Source organism: Acipenser ruthenus, chromosome 1 (genome assembly GCF_902713425.1).
Source record: "Acipenser ruthenus chromosome 1, fAciRut3.2 maternal haplotype, whole genome shotgun sequence".
NCBI classification, from domain to species: Eukaryota; Metazoa; Chordata; class Actinopteri; order Acipenseriformes; family Acipenseridae; genus Acipenser; species Acipenser ruthenus.
Genome location: NC_081189.1, coordinates 15,842,107 through 15,856,975, shown reverse-complemented (window position 1 = coordinate 15,856,975; position 14,869 = coordinate 15,842,107). Strand labels below are relative to the sequence as shown.

At 36.2% G+C, this 14,869-nt stretch overlaps 1 protein-coding gene across 1 annotated transcript in view; it reads left to right on the top strand.

Moving 5' to 3' along the window:
• The window catches only part of LOC117403997 (erbin-like), an 89,968-nt gene that overhangs the window by 15,981 nt on the left and 59,118 nt on the right, over nt 1-14,869 (top strand). Inside the window, exon 2 of the mRNA XM_034924138.2 lies at nt 1,176-1,250. The gene's annotated coding sequence lies outside the window, so the exon portion shown is untranslated. The remainder of the gene's footprint in view (nt 1-1,175; nt 1,251-14,869) is intronic.

Sequence of the window (14,869 nt, the reverse complement as noted above, 5' to 3'; positions counted from 1 at the left end):
TTTAGAAAATACCATATAAAAAACTGATTACTGCACAACCTCCAGTTATCTTTATCACTGTTGCTTTTTGTTATCTTGTACTTTTTTTAAAAAAAAGTCTAGGGCTAAACTTAGAAGCTGCTTTCTACAGTACTTCACTCAAACTTTGTGCAGTTTACATTAAGTGTTTCTGCTGTACAATGGAAGTTTCACTTCCCTGCTTTTACAGGGCTTTTCAGTTCACCTGGTCTCAGGCTTGAAAGAGCATTCTTACTGTAGTACATTTGTAAAGAATGTAGTGTCCTAGAACATCTCACTTACAAAATTAACATTCCGTTCTTTCCACTATTAAATGGAACAGGGAGATCATTTTAGATGCTTGTAAACTAGAATGAATACATAAAGTAAGTCAGAATGGCACACTTAATCTCTTTGGATTTAGAAGAGGACAAAGGACAGACGTATTTCTGGGACAGATTAGGAATTGTAATTGAGGTATGTTATTGATAGACTTGGTCTGGTTCTTTGTACAAATAGAAATCTTTATCTCCGATATCTGTCACTCAGATCATGCCTGTGTTTAGGCACACAGGTCCCACAAACAATAACCAAAAATAAAAAAAAAATCTTCATTTCTACCTAAACCTGAAAGATACTTTTGAGACTTGGAAGCTGGTACTTGGACGCAGTTAATCTAATAAATGGTATCCACTCTTCAAATCACTCTTGTGCAGGTTCATGTTTCAAACTCTCCTGTGTGCAAGGCATGGTGGCCTTGAATTTTCAGTCTATTGTACTGTAGATCTATAACAACATTTTTTTGCATTCAGGCCCATTTCAACTGGACTGGCACATTATCCAGCATAATAATCACAGCATCACAATTGGCACTAATTCTTATTGCTCCTGTGTAATGACGCTGTGTACTTCATACACCTGTATACTTCACATATTACCTCATATATGTATGTGTGTCTCTATATATATATATATATATATATATATATATATATATATATATATATATATATATATATATATGACACACACACATGATTATATAATAAACTGTTTATATTCTCATTCACCTTTTGCTTATTTGAGTGATAATTGGAAAAACATGAAGGGAATAAGGTTCCTTCCCCAAACTGATTTTAATTCTGTGTTTTTTTTCTTTTTTTTCCCTTTCTTCCCAGATTCCTTTGTGCCAGTCTTGGATCTTTTTTCTGCCTCAAGCTGGACTCCAGGAAAGACGGGTCATAAATGACAAGGTACTGTAACTTCTCAGGCTTTTGACTGTTGTAATTTAGTTTCCATCAGTCACTGCTGTTTCTTTCTTAGAGGTTTCTGTTAGGCATATTTCTGTAGATTTGATGACAAAGGAAAAGTAAATTAGAATACAAATATGTACAATAAAGATAGTGCAAGAAGCCTAATTTTATATGGTGATTTAATACATGCTTGACAACATCTGGTAATGTATGACAATTACCATAGTACTGCTCAGTACATTATTCATTTATTAATGGATGTTATACAGAGGGCATTTCATTATTTATATATTGGTGGTTTCCATCATCTGTCACTGTGATATGTTAGAAACATTCATGTTTAACTAGTTTTAAAATATGTTCTGTATGATTTTCTTGCATTTATACATTTATCTAGTGGACTGCTTTTTCCTGCTTGCTTGCTTGCTAAGAATGGATAACTCTATTCTTTAGCCATGTCATACAGTACTTGCACTTCTACAGGGGCTGTAGGTTATGGTAATCTTCCTTCACATTAGTACTGTCTGTTTTCCATACAAATATCCATTGATTCAGAATAGGAAAAAAAAAAAACTCCCCCTTGGATGGATCATTTACTTATATAATGTCAGTAGGATTCGTTGGATAATTAATTAAAATAGCTCTGAGATGATCACTAGTCCTGCTGTTAAATATGAATTCTCATTGTTTCCATTGCTGCTGGTTGGTTTGCTAAAAGAATAACAATGTAAACGCACTAAGAAATATATTTGTGTACCGTACAGTTGAACTTCAATGCAGGACCCTGAACCTTTAACCACAAGTCATCCATTCCATTCATAGAAAGGTATTCAAATAGCACTTGTCTGTTCCACAATTCACTTGGATTGCTGAAGCTAAGCCAAAGTCTAATGGTTATAAATTGGCCAATGCTATGAGACCAGGCTAAAGCAGCATAAGTCACCTTAATCGTGATGGGATAATACCACAGAGAAGAGGATCATGCCTCGGTGGCAGATGGTGCTTGTCTGCCTGTGAGAAATGTATCCCATGCAAATGTATTGGTGGGAATAATATTGTAATTAGCATGTCTAGCACTCTGCAGCTGTTTAGAATGTCATTCAGTTGGGCTCCACATTTAGCAGAGCGAATGACGAGAGCTGCATTTTTTTTTAACATTTGACTCTCCTCCCAGTTGTATTGTTGTCTCTTGACGTACATCTTCAGAGCGTATCTTTTTATACATTTCCTATTTCATATTGAGTCTCAACATTCATTCTCATTTAATGTCTATAATCAGACATGACTGATTTTTAAATGTCATCTGCAAGGTCATGTTATAGATTCAGTATGCATTTGTAATTTCAAGTGTTTTTTTTTTTTTTTTTTTTTTTTGGGGGGGGAAACAGCAATTACTTATTAACTAATTAAGGTTATTACAGGCCTTTTTAAATGCTTACGAATGCAATGCAAGCAATGGTGACACGCTGCTTTTGTTCTAGTTGTAACGACCACGATTACCAGTTTCCTAACCATAGTGTTCAGTTCAGCAAGCCATCTGAGACCCCTAATTGAATAGGCTATCACTTTACCAGAGAGTGAAGCTTGTAATCCTGCTAATAAATAGTCTCATGGAGGAAGCTTTTCCACTGTGTCAGTCTTCCAGAATTTCACACTTCAATATTTCTGCCTGCATGCTGAGTTTTACAGTTTGACGTTTTTAGCGCAACCTTTTAAAAAGATACTATCAAACTGAGCATGTGATGAAACCAAACTACTTAGTGGATTTTATTTACTTGCACTTAAAACAAAAAAAACAAAAAAAAAACTATCAAATGTAATCCAACTGAGTAAGATTCAATTTATGGCCGTCTTCTAATGATTAACACATGAGCAGCACACTGCGTCTCCTGTACTGTGCTTTGTGAGCACATTGAAACAGGTTGTTTACAATTTCACTGAGTTCAGTTGCATTTTTAGTTTGCTGCCCATGTTGCATGTTATGACTGGTGCAATGGCCTTATACAAGCTAAATACTGTATCGCAGATAGTAGTGTTCTGTTTCTATTTAGGTGTCACCAGCTTCTCTCCAATTGCATATAGACCCTGAAATGATACAGCAGGCTTGCAAGGTTTCTAAAGGCATATTGTACTCAATTATATTTATTATTACTGTGCTGAATAAACATACATCCTCCTAGGTCAGATATAGCCCAATATGTCCAGGCTGTACTGTATCTGTTTTTCAATTCTGGCAAACATACCTGCATATACTGTATTACTGGTTTTAATACTCCATGTGGTACTATGGTGCATTTGAATCTTTTGGAACCTGTATAAACTTTATCAAAAAAAATGTTTCAAGTGTCAAGCATAGCTTTAAAGTGTCAATCAAAGATCAATATCTAAGTGAACACTTGCAACAGCTCTCCCTAGAATAAAGTACCTTGATGTCAGTGGCAGACACTTTTTAAACAGGTGGCTGTATAGATTTTAAACTTCTAATACATTTTGTAAGGTAATGTAGGCTTTTGTGCCAGTTGCCTTGCTCACTGTTCCCAGTAAGCAAGAAACTTAGCAAGAAACTTAAAGCCACTGTTAGCTTAAGAATGAAATGTGGTTCTGTCACAGTATACAAACGTCATTGCATTTAATGAAGTTGATTAGAGCTGCTTGGTGTTTACAGTGAAAGAAATTCATTATTTGAAACATGTCTTCAGTTAGCATCTAATATTGTAAATCGCATGGCAGAAATCAACCAGTCACAGTGAAGCCACAATTCCAGTACATCTTATCCTGTGTACAGATAGCACCACTCCTAATTCAAAAAAAAAAAAAAAACACCACCCACATACCTGGTAACTTTTGTAAAATGGGTCACCGTGTTAACGTCACTCTTCCTTTAATTGATGAACTTGATGCTAGTTTCTCCGAAAGAAAATATTACCAAAATCACTACAAAAACAGTTTCTCTGGCTGCATTGTTGTTTTTAATGGTCTTAATTTAAAAGAAAAGCTAAAGTAAAGATAACAGATCTTTTTTTTTTATTCCTTGACAGGTTCTAAGCATGCATCTAAAAGGAAGACTGTTTTAAATTACTAATGGTGACCTAAATTCAATGTAAGAAAGCTGATCATTCTGTCTAGTACTCAAATAGGAGAAAAGGTAGTTTTCGTTTTCAGTGCCCATTTAAATTTCTCGAAGATGGTGCAAGTCAGCAGTTTCGTGATTTGCAGTCTATGTAGTAGAAACTAGGTTAACAGCCCATCAACAACCATCTGATTTTTAAAGATAAATTTCAGTCTTGGATTGAGGCCAGTTACCGCGAGGTGAAATGCTTTATATCCCCAAGCCAAAGCACTGAGCAAACTCCTCCCCCTACCCCTCTGTGGTGTTTATTGATACGCTTGGTTAACGGGAGAAGAGAAAAGCAGAAGGCTATGGTAGTCAGTCAGTATGGGAGAGCCATGCGCCTCGTTAATTACTCTTCAGTAATTCTGAATAAAGCAGACACTGCTGAGCACATGTTTTTTTCTCCAAACAAAATTGGTCGGCAGTAATGGCTCTCACAACTGATGGCATTGATGGCAAGATAAATAAGTGATGCAATGATGCATTAAAAATATTTTCTTGCCTGTTTATGTCTATGGCTGTGTTGGTGTTAGAGATTTAGACATTGTCCAGGCTATAAATACTTCTGGTTGCATGCATTAACTGGTGTGAGAGGTGGACACATTGTTGAATTGAGGGGTGGTGTTAGCAGTAGAATGAGCCACCACATTGACATGTTGGGTCAATTTAGTGTCTAAGAGGAGAACTTTCACTGTAAAGCTGACATGGAAAAATAAATACAATTTCAAGCGCGTCTGTTTATTTATATTTTATTTACATCCTGAGCATTAACATGTATTTTTCCAAACAATGACTTTTTTGATAAGCTTTTCTCTCTATCAGTTAATTTTATTCAGTGTTTCTATTCCTTTGTATTTGTTCACTTGTTCCTTGGTGGGTCATGTGTTGGTATATTCGTCATTTAATCCAAAATTATTATATTAATTTTCTTTATCATTGAACAATACGGAGCATCTGTATTTTAAAACAATCTGTCCTGTGGCAGTGAAATTAGGACCATTCAGCACATTGATGTTTTCTGTGATGCACACTGTATTTCTGAAGGTTTAATGTGATATAAAACTCATTTGAAAAAAGCTTTCACTATATACTTATAGAAAACACAATTTTGTTATTGTTGTTTATTGGTATTTATTGTATGATGAGATGTCCTTTTAGGAGGAGGTGGGTGGGGCGGTTACTGTCTGCTCTCAATTTTTGGAACCCATGCACTGGTTTGTACAGTAAATTTACAGTAAGTGATATCTGTTCTACTGAAGTTGCGGACATTTCAGGGCATTTGGATGTTTTTTTTTTTCATTTGTTTCTAAAAATTTCTACAGTTCTGTCATTGCAAGCAGCAGGAGTGGGGGATGGGAGGATACAATTCCTCCGGTCGGCTGCGTGTATTGCTGGCTGAGCTTGAAGATTTCATCGTGAGGCCATGTACTGTACAAATCCAATGGCTGTACTTTAACTGTGGTATGCTACAGTACGTTTTAAATTGGTACAGTTGTTTCTGTTAACCAATTTCTGTGCATTTGCCTAGTAGGATTTAAACAGAGTTGGCTTGCAGTTCTTCCTGTACAGTAGATGTTGACACTTAGTATTACATGGGTATACATTTTAATAACTCGGTAAGAAACAATGGATTAGTTTGAAATCACACAAGTGGGCTGTGCCATGTAAGTGCATCCAGTAACATGTTTGTAAGGCCACTTCCATGTATTTATGTGTGTAATTGCATGGTATCCCTGCCTTGTGATTTAAATAGCTACCCAGTTATCTGAATAGGGTTCTCTCTGTTTTCAGCAGGGGAGATTCTATTTCAACATCTTGCTGACAGTCATGTTTACCACATCATAGACTGCAACTTTATTCCACAGAATATCATTAAAAAAAATATTGGTATGCAAATATGCATTTGAAAATGGAATAAAAACAAAATGCTTTGATTTTAATGACTGGCTGTGATTCATACAAGTTTACAGTGCTTTTATGAAAGTTTTATTCCATGCAGATGTTTGGGATCTCTTAGTTAAGTATGGATGGGTTTTAATATTATTATTATTGATGTATTATATACTCTATAGTACTAGTAATAGTTTTCTGCCTAAAAGAAAAATGGTTGGCAGCTTCTGCTCTAACTGCATCCTATACTGTACTTGTACTTGGCAACGCTTGGAGATTTGTTTGACAATGGATTGTTTTTAACAGACTGCTTTTATTTGGCTCCATAGAGCTTGACAACCCCAAAATAGTCTCTGATTTTGGTTGAAACACAAAAGCATGTTTTTTGTAAACTTGTTTTAAATGAATTCATCTTTCAGTTTTTGGTTTTTTTTGTAAGTTAAGTTTGTTATACAAAGCACGGAACCCATTGTGTTTCCATTAAATCATCTCCATTATAAATAACGATGTATGCTGGTATTGGTATAACAACAGATGTTAAATACTGTTTCTGTTGGCATGCAGGGTTGCATAATAGGAATGTAAGCTATTCTTTTTCAATTGGGGAAGATTGCTGGGAGAACCCTTCAAATCTGTAATGGCTGAATGGAGTGAGAGAATTACATCACATGAGCTCCCTGGGACTAGCTTGCAACAGAGCAAGAGTTAAGCTGGTGGTTACAGTAAAAGAAATACATTATTTTAAAGATGTCTTTAGTTAGCACCTAATATTCTAAATTGCATGGCAGAAATCAACCAATCGCAGTGAAGCCACAATTCCAGTACATCTTATCCTGTGTACAGATGTCATCATGTGCATATAGCACCACACCTAATTCCAGTGTTAAAAAACCCCAAAAAAACACCACACACATACCTGGTAACTTATGTAAAATGGGTCATCCAATTAACGCCACTCTTCCTTTTAAATTGATGAACTTGATGCTAGTTTCTCCGAAAGAGAAAATATTACCCAAATCACTACAAAACCTTCAAAAACACAGTTTCTCTGGCTGCATTGTTGTTTTTAGTAGTCTGACCACCTACACGCATCATTTAGGGACTGTGGCAGTTGGTTTTAGACTGAACCATTTCGTGAAAGGTGGATAAGTTTTGAAATGTATTATTGCTCTTATATGCAGTACTGGTTTTAAATACATTTCTGAGTATATAGAATGAAATACACATTTTAACTAGTTTTTACAGATAGATAGATAGAAAATTATTATTTTTATATATATATATATATATATATATATATATATATATATATATATATATATATATATATATATATATATATATATATATATATATAATGTCATTTAAAAGAGTTATTGGTCAGATGTATCTTCTGCATTTAAAGAAGAAATAATACTTGGTTTATTCAGCTTTATACTATTTTTAGCCTAGGTACTTTTCTGCACATGCTAAAGTAATGACTGAATTCCACCACCTGAATGTAAACCACGTGACTTTGAAGTGTGGTTTAAACCTAGTAGTGCAAAGGTGCTTGATAGATTACCCTGCATTTGCAGCTGTACAAAAAAAAAGCTAAATCAATACGCACTTCATAATGAATCGAGCTGCTGCAGAACTTTTAATTTAATTGTATTTTCCATTGCATAGTCATACACCTTATAAATATAAACTAAAAGGTCAGAGTGATTTATTATTGTGTTTTTACAATTACTGGGATGCTGTAGTTACCGTGTTGGGGGAAGTGTTTTATATCACAAAGGTGGGATAGAATTGATATTTCTGGATCTCCTCCAGCTAATTATTCACAGAAGAGGAGGAACGTTTTTCATCTCTACTGCAATAAATAAGCATCTACTGATGTATAAGCATCCAGTACCTTCAAATATTGCATTCACTTCACTTGGCAAGTGGTCTATAATAATGATTTTAAAACGCCGTTCGGTACTCCTTTTCACTGCCCCTTACTTTTTCTGTCATCTGATTTTGGGATCACTCAGAATGGCCCTTTCCTGTGGTGTTTAGCTTTCTTACTTTAATGAATCAAATGTCTATACAGTAGTGAAGTTTTAATTGTAAATGGACTTGAATAGATGTGAACCAACATACAGTAGAGGGCTGCTCTGTAGTTTCGTACCATCAGTGGAGCACAGAGCTTATGCAAGGCCTTTTATTGGAAAAGGGTTCTTCTCAAGAGATCAATCGCTGCTGCCGTGAGACATAAATAAACGGATAGGAATTGTACCTTTTTTATTTCGACTCTGTTTGAAATCTATTAATTTCCCCATTGTTTGTTTTCAGCAGTCCCGCTTAGTGTGTGGTGGGGCTGGGGGTGGGGGGGGGGGAAGGGAAGGCCAACTTGTGGACTTGCCTAGCCTTTTCTTAAAAAAACAAAGCCCCATCATTTTAATACTTTACAGTCTGCTGGAGAAACGTGTTCTCTGCACTCCATTGTGAGCGGAGTGGGAGCTGTTGGCCCGAAATGGCCCATTAGCTCTTTAGTTTGCTCATGTTGTAAATTCCCTGGGGTCAGATCAAGCGGCATTCTGACAGTCAGGCACAGACTATAAAAGAGGCCAGCGATGCATTCTTCAACCTCCTCTTCCCATAAATAACTTGCATTTTTTTATTATTGTATTTTATTTTCCTCAAAAGAGCCATTTTTCATTCTTAAGAGTTTCCACAAACAGTTGATTTGGTACTGTAGTGCTGAGCTGGTGACGTCTCTAACTGGACACAGCAGACTTAAGTATAACATTAAATGAATTGCAAATTGAAGTTATCCATATGGTGAACTCTTTAGTAACCCTGGATTAGCAAATTAGTTGATTTGTTGTCTCGTCTTTGCTTATATATGATGTATTAATGTATATAAAGATTTGAATCGTATGGGTTACTGCCAGTTGCAACTGTCTGCCTTCAGAACTGTTTTGATATTTAGGTTAGGCCAAAGTTGCCTTTCCTTGGTTGCCAAAGTTCCCTTTTTCTTTCTTTTTTATAATGAAAGCCCTTGGGTTACATGATTTGTTTTATTTCAGAAAATATTTCCTTTGTTTCTCCTTCAAAATAGGATATCTAGATTAAGATACAGCTTGTCTCCTGCATTTAGTACATTCACTTTGAGCCTAGGACATACTTAAAGGAATGTCTGCTACAGTAGTGCATCAATAGCCTTTTTCAATAAAAGGACAGGTTTGTCTACGGTAAAGAGGTTCTGGGTTACAATGAGACAGTGTCAGGTTAAATTAGGTTAGTGAGGCCTTGTACTGTTACCAGGAAGAAACTGAAGTACTGTAGTGTGCCGTATTTAAAATCTGCCCAAAGAAGTACACATTTGGCAGCAAAAACAGTTTTTTTTTTTGGGGGGGGGGGGGGGGGGATTTATTTATATATATTTCTATAAAAAAAAATCTGCTGACCACATTATTGCAGTAGGCTTTTAAAAATGGCCATAGTCATTGATCCAGATGTTTGCTAGAATATATGGATATCTCAGTATTGGTTGACGTTAAGACGGGAAGATCCATTTCTAATCATGGGTTATTAAAACTGCATTTTGACATTTATTTAGCTTTTCTTAGGAAGTCAAGAAACTGTAAATATTATTGTGAAGTGTCATTGTCTTGCATCAACATCAGAAATGAGTTTTGCATGGAGTCGAGTACATCGACACCTGGTGGGTGTTCAAATACAGTATGGTCGAATATCTGCAGCCCTAGGGGCTGTTACAGTAGGCAGTAGGTCTGTAGATTTTGGACCATATTTGAATACCCTGTTGTGTGTTATTGCGCTTACACAGTGTCACCCACCTCCCACCCGGAGATTGCTTCTCTATTCTTGCCATTTTATAATTGGTATTAGATGCCAAAGCCTCCCCCGATTTACAATTCTTAAAGCTTCATTTAAAGCAGTATGGACACGGTCAGAACTGGAGGCAATGACAGTTGTGTCCCCAGCATGCTTGCTATGACTTTACAGATGAAAGTGTGATACTGTAGGTAGAGCTTGATAAGTATCACCTAAAAAGTATCTGCGTCTATATTATACATTTTGGCACTTCACTGAGAGATGTTTACTACTGTACCTTTACCATTGTAAACCCTCAGATTTTACCAGATGTTTTAAATACTGAATCCCTATATGGCTGTGGGATAAAGTATTGGCTGAATTCAGCATTCAAGTTGTTGTGCACTGATTTATGGCCTAGTGAATATAAATGCTACATGTACCATGGATTGGTGTAATCTATTTCTAAAATTGCTTTGAAAATATACCAATTGGTCATTTTTGTATACAGATGTTTCAATATTTAAATTGACACTTGTCAGCTATATCTGTCACCTAATTCATTTATTGCAGATTTAATATGCATTTGCGTTCCAATGAATCATTATTTGCCATGCTTACTAACTATTCCAGCAAACATTGCATAAGACTTCTCAAGGCAAGATAGTGGTAAAGCATTTTTGCCTATCAGGTGAAGCCTTGAAGTGCTTTTCCAACACCAGTCTTTTCTGCCAAGCAGTTTTTGCTAGAACAGTTAGCTAGCATTGCAGTGCTCTATGCAGAAATAAAAAGAGAGCACACTCCTACTGTAATTTAACAGGAGATAAGAAAATGTTAGGAAAATGTAGATAAAGTATACCTTTTAAGATTCCACAGAATAAAAACAAGCATTTACCCTTTTAATTCGTCCAACATGGCCAAGAGAACTCTTACCAATGAATATTTTCTTTTGTATCAAGTTCTAGTATATTAAGTAGCTCAATGAATAGGATCCTTTTTGTATAGGAAGCCTTACTAGGTTTGCTGTACATTGTGCAGGTGCTTTTAGATTATCAGGGGATGCAATGGGAATGTTTCAATACCATTTTAACAGTCGTCTGTAGTGTGGTTTTTACACGCCTGTCTGAACCACACGCTACTTTTTTTTCTTTCTTGACAACATACAGTAGGAAGTGTACTGTGTGAAGCAAACATTCCAACCATCTTGACTGACGTATGGCCTGCACATTAATCTGAGACTTGATTTCATGCATGTGCAGTGATGCATTTCTCGGTTGATTTTAAAATATTTCATCAGAATGGAGTCTTCCTACAGGCTCTTAAAGCATGGGCCAGCATTTCCTCATGGGGATGTCACTTTCCACACAGAGAAGAAACAGTCATCACTAGTATATTGATCTGTGGTGCAAAGTTAAGATTGATAAATGGGGTATTTTTAAAGTTGCAGTGTTGCCCAATCAAGTGTAATTGTACACCAAAATCATTGCAAGGTTCATGACTGTTTATTCTTCTGGTCATCGTTAGAAAACATACCTTGTTGACAACGTGAGTTTTTTTTTCCATTCTTTTAAGGTAGCTTCCATCCCTTGAAACATGCTTGCTGCACTTGAAGATTGACAACATATTTACGCTTTGATTTCCCCCAACCCCTCCACTCCTTCCCTTTTTAAATAGACAAAACTGAGCTTGGATATGTTGTTCGGAACTGCTGCATGCTCTACTAAGCATGTTTTGATCTGCCTTACAAAGTGGTTAGCAGATATCATGGGAGCCAGTATCCTTGTAATTAAAACTGCCTTGCGGAATGTAAAACTGGTGGATCTGCAATAATGTATTAAACTGACACCTTGTATTTCAGGTTATTCTCCTTTTTATTTATTTCAATATTTCCTGCAATGTGTTGACTGTTTTATAGTCTTGGACTTCATTACTATATCACATATCATAATTTGACCCATACTCACACCTGTGCCACAAAGGTAATTCATTTATAATGATGCTTTTTCCTTTAATGGCAGTCTTAATATTGTATTGTGCAAGTGAAACTGAGTTCTGGTTGCAAGACCCTGTAAGCTAAAAAGTCAACACCAGCCTTTTAATCTAACAAAGGATTTCCTGTTTGTGGTCAAGCGAATACAGGTTATCATTACTGGTATATTGTGTCTTATTTTCTTAACACTCATTTTGTAGGTTTAAGTCTGATGAACAGTAGCATGTTTAAGAGGTTACTGCATATGTGCGTTGACGTGGACTGTATACTAAGTTCTGTTTTGCAGTTGTGTTTTTTTTATTTTTTATGGAACAACATTACATCTCTGGGGGAGGGGAGGATTTAATGCTCTAAAAATACAATCAATCAATAGTCTTACTGTAATCGTGTATTTTAAAAATAGCTCTTTTAAATTGGCCTATGTGACCCTATTTTCATTGTTGTAAAGCAGCTCATGAAATTAGCTTGAAGCGTTTTGATATTGTAAATAGAATGAGAGAAACAACGGAGTCAAGTTGAAAGAGAAAATAACATGCTGCAAGTTATGGAGTCACATTTTAATACAGCTGTTTACAATGATGGATGCTCGTTTTAGAAACAATACATCTCTTGGCTTAATATAATCAACTTTGTCTCCATAAACAAAAGTGAATGCTCAAGGATGAAATTCCCATGTTTTTATTTACATAATTATTTGGTTTTGTTGGGGGAGTGAAATATACACAATCCTCTATCTGCTGCTGTTCTAAAATACCTTTACAGTGCTGTGCGCTCTGATAGTCCTGTACAATGTCCCTTGCAGCAAGTCAAAATATTTAATAGAAAAATAATGTATTGCCTCCATTATTTGATCTGTATTTTAAAGACCTTTACCTTTTTGTTTTATTGCATTTCAGTAATACATGTCTGTTGTCAACCAGATGCAAATATTATGAAAATGCAATTTGAGTTGTCATAGTGCATTGTATAAACAGGACCGGACCCAGTGGCTTTGAGTGAAACCATAGCATCTGTCTAGAAGCTCTGTCTAGAGGTTTGCAGTACATGGGGGACGGCTCATTTAAATTGTTTATCGTGTACACACAAGAATACTTTCGAGCTGTTGTCTTCCATGTAGAAAATTGGAAATAGCCACTTGCTGTGTTGGTTTCTACATTTTAAAACACTTAGTTTTACCAAGTGGATTTCAAGGGTTATGAAGAAGAATGTAGGCTACAGTACATTTAACACCTGAGTAACTGACAGCAGATAAAAGCCACTTCACTATAGAAATATTACTGTACAAGAGGCTTATTTTACTACTGGAGGCTTGTTTCATTTTATGGTGGAATGTGTCTGAAATAGATTGACTGCTTTTAATTTATTGTGGTTTACAGTAATAAAGCTGTGTGAAATGTCAGTTGTCCAAGGAATACAAAATTGAGTACGGTACTTTTCTCTGCTAATGAAAACCACTTGAGAATTGCAGGGCCTTCCTTTCAGCTTGTAGCAGAGAGAACCTTTTATAGATAAGCATCCTGAATGAATCTGATCTTTTGTGAACCTGCAGTAGAAGACCCTGTAGATCTGTAAACCCGAAGACAAAAATGTACTGTATCGGTTGGTGCAACTCAGGCTAAGCTACAGTACAAGCTTGTGTCCAGTGACATGGATCCCTCCGCTACTCAACCCCCTTTCCCCTTGAAAGTACATTTCTTTCTGCCAGGCAGTGAAGCAGTAAAACCCAGTCATGGATCAATAACCCTAACCAGCTCTTGTTCAGTCAGTACTGTACAGGATGTTCTAGGAAAGAACCCAAGTGTCCTCTGGGACATCCTCTTTTTTGATATTTTTATTATTTCACTTTTTTTTTGTTCCAGATTGAAGATACAGAGCCCACTGTGCTGCGGGCACTCATGGACTGTAATACTGTGTAAACACCTCTACACCCTGTATTATGCAGTCTTTTGTGTCATTCTCTGTAGCTGCTTAATAACAGACTCACAAAGGTCTCCATTCAAAATATACAGCCTCACTGTGACCTACCAGGCACACTGACTGGCAAAGTAATATAACACTGGTCTAAGCTCCATCCTGTTAAGTTTTAAAAAAAATAAATAAATAAAAGCTGAGCTTTTTTTATATGATTTTGTGAAACTGACATTTCCACCCCCCGAACTGTAAATAATACAGTAATGTTCCATGTCACGCAAAAAAAATAGCCCCACTGCATATGTGAACCCCTGTGCTATTCTTTATTTGTAATGTTTCTTTCAAATATTAATATACGTCAGCTCCCCTAACATGTGACATCTTATTTGAAGGGGGCACAGCGTTGGCAGCAGCACTTCATTCGATTGAAAACACTAAAGAAAACGGACCCAGAACGCAAAGTACTGTGAGCAGCTTGAATATTTATGAAAAAAGAGCATGGGTTCCAGTCATACATAAAGAATGTATTCTTGTAGGCGGCTTTGTTTCTTTTGTTGGTTTTTTCAATTTTATCTTTGGAAAGGCCTTGTTTTACATGTTATTTTTGTATTAATTTTGTAAAGGCAGCACATTGTACTTATGAATGTAGTGCTTTTTCCTTGTTCTTTTACATATGCAGAACTTAAAATGAAACGCATTGTATCGCTGGCAACCTGCAAAAGCTCAGGGGTATGGGAGGCAGCGGGCTTCAGCGAGGACCTGCTATCGCAGATGGCAGACTGTTTGTACAGTATCTAGAATGACAAACTGCAATCTGAAATCATCTGCTGTGTTTCTGTGGAGAACTGGGATTAAAACAGAATTAAACAAAATAGTTTTTCGGACACTGAAGTAGAATGTCCTTAAATTGTG